The sequence below is a fragment of the Haliotis rufescens genome, unplaced genomic scaffold, assembly GCF_023055435.1.
Source record: "Haliotis rufescens isolate VD_foot unplaced genomic scaffold, xgHalRufe1.0.p SCAF_23, whole genome shotgun sequence".
Taxonomy (NCBI): domain Eukaryota; kingdom Metazoa; phylum Mollusca; class Gastropoda; order Lepetellida; family Haliotidae; genus Haliotis; species Haliotis rufescens.
Genome location: NW_025963924.1, coordinates 1873090 through 1885658, shown reverse-complemented (window position 1 = coordinate 1885658; position 12569 = coordinate 1873090).

Here is a 12569-nt window from a genome sequence, read left to right as displayed (position 1 = left end):
ATCATGGAATATGCAGAATCCTTGTCAGTAAAAAGCATTCTCTGCCAGTCACGGATCTGCATGCAAGATCTGTGTATACTTTCTTTTGCTCAGCAGTTTTGTTAAAGGTTTTTTTCAGCACCTTAAACTCTGTTTGAAAACAGTTACACTGTATATCGCTGAACAATATCAGAAAAAACACAGCTACAAAGATTTAGATTATAGAAACCATAACGTCTCGTAACCAAATTAATAATCAAATAAACATCAGTAATAAACAATATGTTTAACTCTCAGTCCATTCTTTTCCACAATGTCCTCTTGATAAACGTTCAGATTTGGTCCATGTTCTCCAAGATGTTGAAAATACGGAAATATAGATTGAGAGTAAGCTCCTCTTCCTCAACCCCGATGTGCAGCAACAGAGACAGAAATCTACAGTGGTAGTAGATGTATTCATTGAAGATACGCTCCCACCAGCAGTCGCCCTGGAAACAGTGATGACCATAATCATATCGGCAAACTAGGGATCGGCCGGTTATATTCATCAGAGTGTATGCATGAGTGTTCAAGATAGAGCCAATGAAGCCATGCTCACATCTGTTGACATGTTGCTGTGTGAAGCTTTGGGAATTATTACATTATTATAAGCTCTATAAAGATTTGCCAGGGCATGTGCCCCGTTATTCAAAGTGATCATAGTGCTCTGACTAAGCCATTGTTAGTTTATGGAAGTTACGACAGACAGTCGTAATGATACGGCTACCTTATCCCCGAGTTTAGTCTGAACTTAGGATGTTTTGTGGAACTGGGCACTGGGCCTTGTAGAGAAACGGCGATATAAAGAGACCTACTTCCATTTCGGCTTCTGTCCGTCCATTTTCCAAGGTGGACAACTCCTCATGATATAAAGCTGTCTCGTCTGCAAGAGACATAATGGCGTTGTAGAATCTCTCCGTGTCAGTGATCAGCAGTTGGTTATGGTAGTCCTTCATCAGACCTAGGTACACACTGGTGATGTCCGATATCTGAGTGAAAGTGAACGATGGTTTTAACCTTTAAAATGTTGCAAAAATCATAGTGTAAAAAGCAAGTCTCTGAGTACACTGACAAAACACTAGAGACGTCAGGTATCTGAAGAGAAACATGCATCATAGTTTACAACCGTCCCTCTCAGTACACGGACAAAACACTTGAGATGTCAGGTATCTGAAGAGAAACATGCATCATAGTTTACAACCGTCCCTCTCAGTACACTGACAAAACACTTGAGATGTCAGGTATCTGAAGAGAAACATGCATCATAGTTTACAACCGTCCCTCTCAGTACACGGACAAAACACTAGAGACGTCAGGTATCTGAAGAGAAACATGCATCATAGTTTACAACCGTCCCTCTCAGTACACGGACAAAACACTTGAGATGTCAGGTATCTGAAGAGAAACATGCATCATAGTTTACAACCGTCCCTCTCAGTACACGGACAAAACACTTGAGACGTCAGGTATCTGAAGAGAAACATGCATCATAGTTTACAACCGTCCCTCTCAGTACACGGACAAAACACTAGAGACGTCAGGTATCTGAAGAGAAACATGCATCATAGTTTACAACCGTCCCTCTCAGTACACGGACAAAACACTTGAGATGTCAGGTATCTGAAGAGAAACATGCATCATAGTTTACAACCGTCCCTCTCAGTACACGGACAAAACACTTGAGATGTCAGGTATCTGAAGAGAAACATGCATCATAGTTTACAACCGTCCCTCTCAGTACACGGACAAAACACTTGAGATGTCAGGTATCTGAAGAGAAACATGCATCATAGTTTACAACCGTCCCTCTCAGTACACGGACAAAACACTTGAGATGTCAGATATGCCAGCGTATATCACTACGACCTGCAAATAAAAGTCCAACTGAGCCCAACTAGTGCTTGATAGAGTGCTACACTTCCCACGCCGTCGGGTACAGTTACGCGTCCAAGTCCAAGTCATATAGCCCGAACATCTGATACCAATTTTTGTCGGTTGTTACGTTGGTTGGTTCCTTGCTTTGTTATTTAACGCCGCACTCAGCAATATTCCAGCTTTATGATCGCGGTCTGTAAATAATGGAGTCTGGACCAGACAATCCAGTGATTGATATGGCTGAGTGCAGTGTAAAACAACAAACAAACAAACTTACTAACAACCAACCCTTCTATGAGTACCGGGCCCCTAGTACATAATGCGTACCCTTTAAACTGGGTGTCAGGTTGGTCAAGTGTTTTGACTTATTGCATATTACTGGCATGATGGTTTCTCATGCAGAAATTTACAGTGAGTGAGTGAGTGAGTTAGGTTTTACGCCGCTTTTAACAGTATTCCAGTTATATAACGGCGTGTCAGCTTTATGTGTGAGGAAAGCCCGAAGTGATGCAGTCTCAGACATTTACCACTTCGGTGAAACCCACGAGCACGGGTATGGTGCTGACAAACCTAAAAACATAATTGGGGCGAACCGGGATTCGAACCCACAATCATAGGTTTCTGGCGTGCCCAAGGGACGCAACTCTGCACAGCGAATCGCGGCGCCTTAGACGACTGGGCCACCCGTGCCCCCCCGGAAATTTACAGGTCACAGTGATGGCAGGATGAATATCACTAACATTGACTCCCTAATCCTTTTTGTATTGAATTCCTGTGCTGACCTAGGTAAGAATAGGGTCCAACATTCTGTTGAAAGGTCGTAAGAGGCTACTAAATTGGATCAGGTGGTCAGATCAGGTTGTATTGTGAAGTTATACCCCGACAGCATCGGAAGTTGCTAATAACATCAGCCGCTTGTTTGGCTGGCCGAGGCTCGATGTTTGAGGGGCCACCGTGATATGGCTGGACTAGTGTTACAAGCAGCGTCACGCAACATTCACTCACTAAAAATTAAAAATATGATTCAATAGAGCTCATAAAACAAACCATTTACCGTGACTTTGCACTGTTAATGGAGTCTTTGTGGATATTTACTTTTATCATATCCGACTTATGGTGACCTGTTCGCCTGTTTCGATTCTGTTTGTATCTCTCTCTAGATGTACTTGGTATTACTGAGCAGTTCCGTTGAATATCGTATAGTATCATATCATTGTTTGTTAAAGAGACACGGAAGGAGACAAAAATCGATTCAATAATAACAATAAAGCCTTTAACTCAGTCAAGCAGTTAATGAACAACTCTATAACATAGAGACTATGTCCCAGTGGTACACATATGATCTAAATACCCGTACAACACTACTACAAAGCTTCATATTGATATATTTTGATACACTCTTACTTTTCTAAAAAGCTGTTAGCCACTCCTTGAACACTAATTTAAATTGAGATGAGGATTTTTGTATAGAGACCCGTATTGTTTTAATAATGCGGTGTGTAGGTTATTGTCAGTTTCCGTAATCTGTGAAATGTCATATGCGTGTTACGAATAGCTGTCTGATCCATCCACGTGGTACTAAATACAAGCACTACGTATAGAAGAATGAAATTATTAAAGAAACTTAAACAAAACTTATGTACGACGATATAGGTACACATCTTACCTGGTTTGTGAGACTCATCCTTGGACAAATCAATAGTTAACATTCCACAGGTTCATGTAAGAAGCACTTCTACGTGCGCACATAGAAACATGAAGTTTCGTTTGATACTGCAGTACAGATACAAGGTCACTATGACCTAAAGTATATCTTTCGGTCAGGTCAACTTACGTATCCGCTGATATCCGGATATATATCCGTAATAAAGAAGTTGCTCATCCATAACAATTTTTGTCTTAGTTACCATTCCAACTTCTAAATGCCACTGAAAGAAGTTAAGATTAGATACTTCGCGAACAAAAAACAATTCAACAACGGGTCGTCTGCGAAAGTCCATTATTTTCAGCTTTCTCAGGACAGTCTTTTCTACAGAAAATTAACCCCCTTCCCTCATTCATTATGTTGGTAATTTCTTGCAGAGTTGCTTTTCTGTTTCCTTTAACGACCCGTGAAAGTTCGTCTCATCTCTAATATCAAATGATTTCCTCTGATCACTTCGTTCCACATTTCCCACCGAACCCACTCGTCTCGTTCTGATAATACTGTCGATGGTTGTCCTAGGTATGCCGTATTATTTTGCCAAATTTGAGTGTTTTTCCCACGGCTGTCTGCAGTCGTTACGTCAAGCAGACTTAAGCTGACAGTCACGTGACTTGCTAGTTGTGAATCATTCGTCACCACTCGCCCTTTTCCGTAACCTGATAACACGAGTTGGTCACGAATGGTTGTGAATGGAGCGCGCGTGATTCAGCTGGAATGTAATTGCGTTTCATGCTTCGCTGCGCAACGGCAAAGGAGAGTTTTGTCAACATGGTTTGCTGAGCGTTTTGTAAAATGACTTTTTTTCTAAACTTAAACGAACGCAAAATATTTATCAACAACACAATACTTCAAAGGGTTGCCTCTACCGCAACTAAAAGGCTTATCCAAGACAAGGGTGTGCAGTAGGGTCTACGTGTTACAAAAAGGTATACATTATCGGAGGTTGGAAGTAATTGACAGGGCAATCTGCACTCGATAGTTTGTGTATGTATGAATGGCTGTGCACCAGACTCCAGCCATATAGCGACGAGACCAACATACTTGAGCATAACAATGTCAAGTTCACACGGGCTGAAGGTCACCTCCCTGAGGATCTGGGGACTTACAGTACCTCAGCTTCCTTCATGATGCCCCAGCAGGATTTACGTCATCACTTTAGCTACTGGTGGTTATGCATAAAACTAGCCAATATTAAAAATACACAGCAATAAGTTGTTTAATAAACACTGGTTGATGATAGTTACATCATTATGATAGGATTACGACACACAGGGGGACTATTTTTACGCTACGTTAACCCCTGGAAGGAGCCTTCAATAATGTCACTTTATAATAGCATCACACCAAATTTAAAAACAAGCATTTAATTATTCAAATACATATTTAACATTTATTATACAGACCAATTTTTTTCAAATAGCTGATAATGAGATGCCCGCTGACACGGGAAAAGAGATCTTTCAGACTTATGCTTTGATAAGGAGAATCCCTTGCGATTGCAAAGTCCACACAGTCAAGCAATATAAATTTATGTTTGACGGTGAACCTTTCTTCACAAGGGATACACTTAGGAGGATGGTCCTCATCTGTCTTAAGCAGATATTCGTGGGTAAACCGACTGTGGCCAATACGACATCGTCGTAAAACGACCTCGTCATGTCTTGACTGACAACCCAAGGTCCCACCTCTTTTGCGTGATATCCCGAGTATAGCTTTTAATAGTTGGTTTGAAATTTCTGTACGGGAAAAGAAGTGGAGATAACGTTTTGTCAAGAGCTGCTTTAGCAGCAGCATCGACTTTGGGGTTACCTATTATGCCTACATGACTTGGCAACCAGCAAAAGATGATGTCACATTGGCCAGTGGAAAGATCATTATAGAGTTCTAACATGTCAAGGATAATAGGGTGATATGGTGAGACACTTTTAAGTGCCTGAAGGCAAGACAACAAATCAGAGAAGATGATGAAATTTTTAGATTGGTTTTGTTGTTGAATATAGGTCAGAGCTGTTAAGATAGCCTCAGCAGTACAAATTGAACTAAAATATGGGATTCTTGAGTAGACAGTTCTAGATCCAATGATGGTGGCACTATCAACTTTGCCACCACCCTTGGATCCGTCTGTAAAAATGGACCTGTGAGAATTATATTGAGTTCGCAATTGATTGTACGCTTGTTGATAAACCAAAGGTTTTTTTGGATTTTTTAAGTTGGGTTAGAGTGAGGTTTACCTCTGGTTTCACCATCATTAAACCTTTTCACACCTCTCAATGGCCAACACACCACGCGCTCTGTATGATGTTTCTACAACGTTATTTAAAAAGGTGGGCAGGAAAACATATACTAAGTATAGATTAATTTTCGATCGAGAAAATAATTTCCTGTATTTCCTGTAAATACTGTTATCAAAAAGTGAGCCGCGATTAGGCTTTTTCCTGTTATCATATAAGTGTGCTGTGTGGTGTTGGACGGTTTTACCCATATTGTCACGACATTTAATTCCTAAATGATGTATTGGGTTCTATTGATGACGACCAGTGCATTTCTTCAAGGAAAGTTTTTCCTCATACAGTCTACGCGAGCTAGCAAGTTTACAGTGAATGAGAAAAACATTGAAGGGGCTTTTCGTAATCTGATCCTTCATAGCTTGTTCATTTATTGGAAACATTTTCGCCAAAAAATACTTCGCTTTGTGTGTTATAGTGAGTCTTTGCTCCTCTATACAACATTATTTTATTGACAACAGATGAAAGCGAATATGCTGTGAATGAAGTCAGGTTTTGTACGATTACCCAGTGTGTTATTTCTTTTTCTATTATGCTAAATGCCCGGTACTGTATAAAAAGTGTTTATGTATTGATCACACCGCCCCCATAATGTATAGAGGTTATCACGCGAGTGTGAACTATCATGTATTAAGGTGAGCTAAATACATATACTGTGTCTATTTCTAATACAGGATATTTATCATTCCAAAATTCACAAGCGTTATAACCGCTTTATCACGTCATTCTTAAATTCTATCGTCACAAACAGTTCCTCAACACGTTTTCCTGTTTTCCGGATCATGAACATCACAGTGCTTCGTCAGTCGGACAGTGGCAACAGACAATACGTTTAGACCTGAACGTGTCTAGCATGTGATCAATACATAAACACTTTTTATACATCATACAGAGCGCGTTGTGTGTTGGCCATTTAGAGGGGTGAAAAGTTTAATGTAAATGGACAGGTCGCACATTGGGCAGAGGCGTGTTAAAATTCATCTCACTGCGTTAAGGAAGCTCCTAGCTGCCATGGTAAACAAAATAATGTAGCGTGTGAGGGAACGCGACGATTGATGCCGGGGAACGCGATAGTAAAGCGAGTGAAAGCAATAAATAATTTTTTAATTATTTTTTTGGCAACAATGCAGTTTACCGGGCGCAGCCCGAGCTCTACCATCCGCTCAATTACCGCGCTATAGTGCCACCGCTGTCTCGTCATACCGTTACCGTGCCTCACGCTCTGGTGACTCTCGCTTCACGATCCAACACCCGTTCTCGGTCTTAGGGAAACTTACACATCTTAACGATCAAACCCCTGTTCTCGGTATCAGGGAAACTTACACGTCTTTATGATCCAACACCCGTTTTCGGTCTTAGGGAAACTTACACGTCTTTACGATCCCAAACCCATGTCCAAAACCTTTTCGGTCATTAGGGTTAGCTTGCTTTGGGCAAGGGTTAGCCATAAATTCTTACCTTTTCAAGCGTTAATCCGGTTAATCCCATTGGTCGGTCACTTCCGCCTCGAAATCTGTCAACTTCCTGTACACAACACTGGGCGTAACGTTCATGACGGCGCCTCCACAACCTCGCCCTACCATCAGCAAATCGAAGATTAAATCGGGATTCATCACTGAAGACGACTTGATTCGAATTCCTCTGAGTCCATCGTAAGTGTCGCTGTGCCCACAATTGACGTTGTCGTCTGTGTAATTGAGTCAGAATCGGCCCGCAGTATGGCCGTCGTACTTGAAGGTGAGCAGTTCTCAGACGGTTTCGAACAGTTTGTGCACTCAGTCTACCCCTAAACGGTTCATTTCTGGTTGATGTAGCCGTCAAAAATCGGTTATGGAGGTGACGTAAGACAATCTGACGATCCTCTGCATGTGACGTCACACGTGGTCGACCTGGCCGAGGGCGATCAGCGGTGGTACCTGTTTGCTGTAGACGCGTCTGTAAATCATTAACAGTCCGTCGACTACAACCCATCGTCCTTGCGACTTCAGCTACGGACGTTCCCGTCTGCAACATGCCAATGGCACGTTCACGTTGCACATTTGAAAGGCGTGGCATGACAAATGGCCGTAAAGACTTTTGTTTCCTTGTGTTTTTCTTTTTTTGTTAATGACTTCTAACAAGTATGCCTGAAAACACGTGCGGTATTATGGCCACGTGACCAGTTGCACGTGAAAAACCACTTTTGCCATTATAGTGCTGTGCACATGATTTTGATCGATTCACCTGCACAAAAACGGGTGTTATCTGAAGACAATACGTGTCCATTACTGTTTAAATACACAATAAGGGCCCACGATGATAACTGGTCAAAATGTTAAAATTTTAGGATTGTGAAGTTTTTAATTTGGTTCAGTATATATATATAATTATGTTTCAAGGTTTGTCAGCACCATACCCGTGCTCGTGGGTTTCACCGAAGTGGTAAACGTCTGAGACCTGCATCACTTCGGGCTTTCCTCCCACATCAAGCTGACGCGCCGTGATGTGACTGGACTACTCTTAAAAGCGGCGTTAAACCCAACTCACTCACTCATTTTAACAAATTGTTGCAGGAATGAGTGATGGTTACATAGACATAATCAAATTTGACAAAAGTTCTTTCAATGTTCAATTACGTAAAAAAACAAACTCGGTATACCTTCTTTTGCTCCACAGTTTAGTATATGTTTAGGTCAGCTAAGAGAATATTCTTATTTATCATGGCCACAGTGACTGCTGTGAATCTGACATACTATGAATGGCATATGCCGTGTCGGAATCCGGTTTAGTATTTTAACACAATTAATAAAGGTTCGGGCTAATTTTGGGAACGATGAAGTCATTTGCAATGAGAAACAACTAATTTATTCAAGATGCCTTACTGTAGAATGTATTAGCTTGTATACGAATTGTGTTGCATGCCAAGAATTCCTACAGCTGTGCAAATGTACTGCCTCGCTTTTACTGTCAAACATCTACATTTCATTTCCTCTTAATGACGTTCTAACAGAATACGAGGGTTCGTGTGCACCGGCCTTCACAAGCACCTCCCGGGAGCAAATCGTTTGAAACTTCTTTAACCCTTACTCCCAAACCAAATGTTTTGACTGAAACTGTATTGCCAAAAGACATGACCCTGTAAACACGAAGGGGTCGAGTTTACCACGTACAAAGCACGGCATGACGTGATCTCACAAACTAACAGAATCACCTGTAACATATATCTCAGCTGCACAGTTGGTCAAACTTTTTGTTGCGAGTTTGGTACCAAACAGGAGGTATCTTCACTCATTTGTGTAGACCACAACGGTCAAGGAACAAAGGACAGTCTTGACCTGCAACCACGGATACGTACAATCAATGCAGTTATTTCAAAACTTGGAGGACAAACCGACTGAAAAAATAAGCCTTTTAATTCAAAATACCACATGAAAAGTGTCTATCGTGTTACATGTGGAAATCATGTAACTGGCTCACCAAACAGGCGCACGGGCCGAATTCGAACTAAGTGAGATTCGAATACGAATTCAGGCATGTCCAATCAACGCTACAACCGCTAACCTACCCTACAGCTCATGTCCCTAACGAACAAAACGACGAATTCGTCGTTACAATTACCTCGTCGTTCATACAATCAGAGGTTATTTTTGGCAGTTTTTGTGTCATACTCAATATCCTTCGGCCCTCTTGCTGGTATGGGGTTCCCGGGGTGATATGGGGGTCTCAGGGTAATGTGGGGGTCCCGGGGTGATATAGGGGTCTCGGGTTGATATGGGGGTCCCGGGGTGATATGGGGGTCCCGGGGTGATATGGGGGTCTCAGGTTGATATGGGGGTCCCGGGGTGATATGGGGGTCCCGGGTTGATATGGGGGTCTCGGGTTGATATGGGGTCTCGGGTTGATATGGGGGTCCCGGGTTGATATGGGGGTCCCGCGGTGATATGGGGGTCTCAGGTTGATGTGGGGGTCCCGGGGTGATATGGGGGTCCCGGGGTGATATGGGGGTCCCGGGGTGATATGGAGGTCTCAGGTTGATATGGGGGTCTCGGAGTGATATCGGGTATGATATGAAAAATGCCATATAATTACCCTTTTTATATACTGTTTCATCAAATTGAATACAGTATCTATAATAAACATCATTCATGCAAGTAAAAGCAATACACTTTCTCCTTGTTTAGAAGACATTGTCACTGGAAAGCTAGCCGAACAATGATCTGAGGACATTCCACTACGGGTCACCTCAGAACGACCTTTTATCCTACCGTCGCTTACAAGATCAGGAAGGTGACTGTCTGAATGTGTTTTCTAATCATGTAACCTCGAAAAGTTAACACGGGGTATTCCGAACGACAGCTACGGGCTGGACGACTGAATCCGCCAACATCGTCGTCTGTCTCTCGCGTCAGTGGGATAAACATTGAACGGAAGAGACTTGGCATAGCCCATACAATCTTGGGATTCTATAAGACATTCCAGAATATTCTTTTGTTCAGATTTTAAATTTTCAATCGAGAACTTTGTCAAAATATTTTTTCGAAGCGTATACTCCAATGGCAGTCACCAGTATGACACAAGTGCCGTATAGGTCGAGAAAGCTGATTTCTGATTGGCTAATGCCGGCTTCTTCTGAGACATTTCATTGGTCGGTCAAAGTTCGATAAAGGTCGTTTTGACGTGACTTGTAAATGTCTGTAATGGGAGGTTAACAGATCTTTGTTAATCGGTAGCAAGAACTAAGATCTGAGTTTAATTGATAAACCACATCAGCACGACACGTGGCGTAATACGGGGCTGGTGATATTTAAGGTTTCAAAGTGCTAGCCCACTTAAAAAAACATGACTCAGTTTAACATAGATACCCCACTCAGACACATACTGACATCGAGCCGACCAGTCCTTGTTTTACCCCCTTAAAACCAAGCGCTGAATAACATGTTCCATCTTTTAGCGTCTTTTGGTACGATGCGGCCAGAGGATCTGACCACCGACCTTCCGCTCTCCGGGCAGACATCAACTGCACCACAGAGACGATGCATTCATTATAAACTTTGTCAGCATCATATGCATACGTGTTCTCGTTGGTGCCAACTGCATTACGGACGTGATGTGATGTACCTGAAATATTGTTCAAAACAGCATTAAATTGTAATAAAGAAGTTGTTCATCCATAGAACTCGTCTTACTTCATCACTCCAACTTCTAAATGCCACTCAAAGAAGCATTAAATTCACTCATTTTAAATCATTTAAGTGCATAAGTCCTGCATTAACATAATCAAATTTTAGCAGTGAAAACTTCAAACTTCCTTATTGAGAAATAACTTAAACATTTAATCAATGGGTCTCAAATTAAGCAAAATGAATGGAAAGTTAAACAGCGAACACAAAACTTATTCGATTTATGTACATGTGTGTACGTAAACAGTACTGTTTATTCAGCATGAACGCTGCACACAAATATTGCACAGGATAATAAGGGGATCGTACACGTCTTCGTTGTGTAACGGACCCTCTTGCCACTGTCGATGGATCATCTAGCAGTGCTGCCAAGAAACACAAGGGCAGATTTTGGTGATGGTGGAAAAAGAGAGTAGAAACTTCTTCATAGAATAAATCATGAGCGAGTGTTTAAGCATGTCAATATGTTATGATGTAAATTTACACCGTGTGAGGAAATTAAAATCGCAGCTTCGGGAATAGTTTTCTCTATTTTACATTTTTGTAAAGGATAAAACATGACTCCCAGGTTCTGGTTGAGATTGTAAGATCTGAGCAGGGACGGGTTAGGAAAGACGGAGGTCGAATCCTGAGGTACTGTGTGTTTTACACTTATAACCAAAATGAGGAGTGGTTTATCGATTCCTAGTTACTAAAACAAAAATGACTAAATTGAGAAATGTGGCAGTTATCGAGCAAAAACAAATACCTATTAAACAGACAATCAAGAGTTATTAAGCACCGGTTGCCTCTAAACAGGCGAAATTAATTGCCATTTGGGCGCAGGAATAGCCTAGCCATATCCCTTGTTTCGATCTAAGGGTAATGGTTGTCCCAGTCATCTAAGGTGCCGCAATGGCTATGCAGCGTTGCCTCCTATAATCGTGACAAGATTCACCCTAATAATCCTTAGTCTGCCATATCTATATCCGTGGCTATCATCTAGTTTGTAACCTGCGTCCATACATAAGTATGATATATTTGTTGAAAAACTAAAAGACTGTTTAATCAAACATTAAAACTCACTCACTCACTCAAACAAAAAGAAAAACATTATCGCTGGTATTAATCTCCCTGTTAGATACTGGACTATCGCATGGCAGTTTCAATAGATTTTATCACTATTTGTCCTGGTAATCCGGATATTTCATCTGATGGATAAATAAAGGAAGAGACGAACACGACCATGATCAATGTCGGCTATATGAAAACTTTATATAATACAAACAGACATAGGCCAGACGTCGTCGTAGCGCGTAGATCACTGACAGACTTTACATCGATGTTTGATAGTACCGTGCATGCTAATTGCATGTGTAATCGATTACCGATTGAAACGCGAGAGAAAGACATATGACTGTCTTTACAATATAGCTGGAGTGCTCAGCTTCGGAGACTTTCAATATTAGAGTGATTATATTGTTGTTCAGTGTAGTCTTATTACTGTTTGAAAAGTCGGCTTCGGTACGATTTCATGTCCAATTGGAA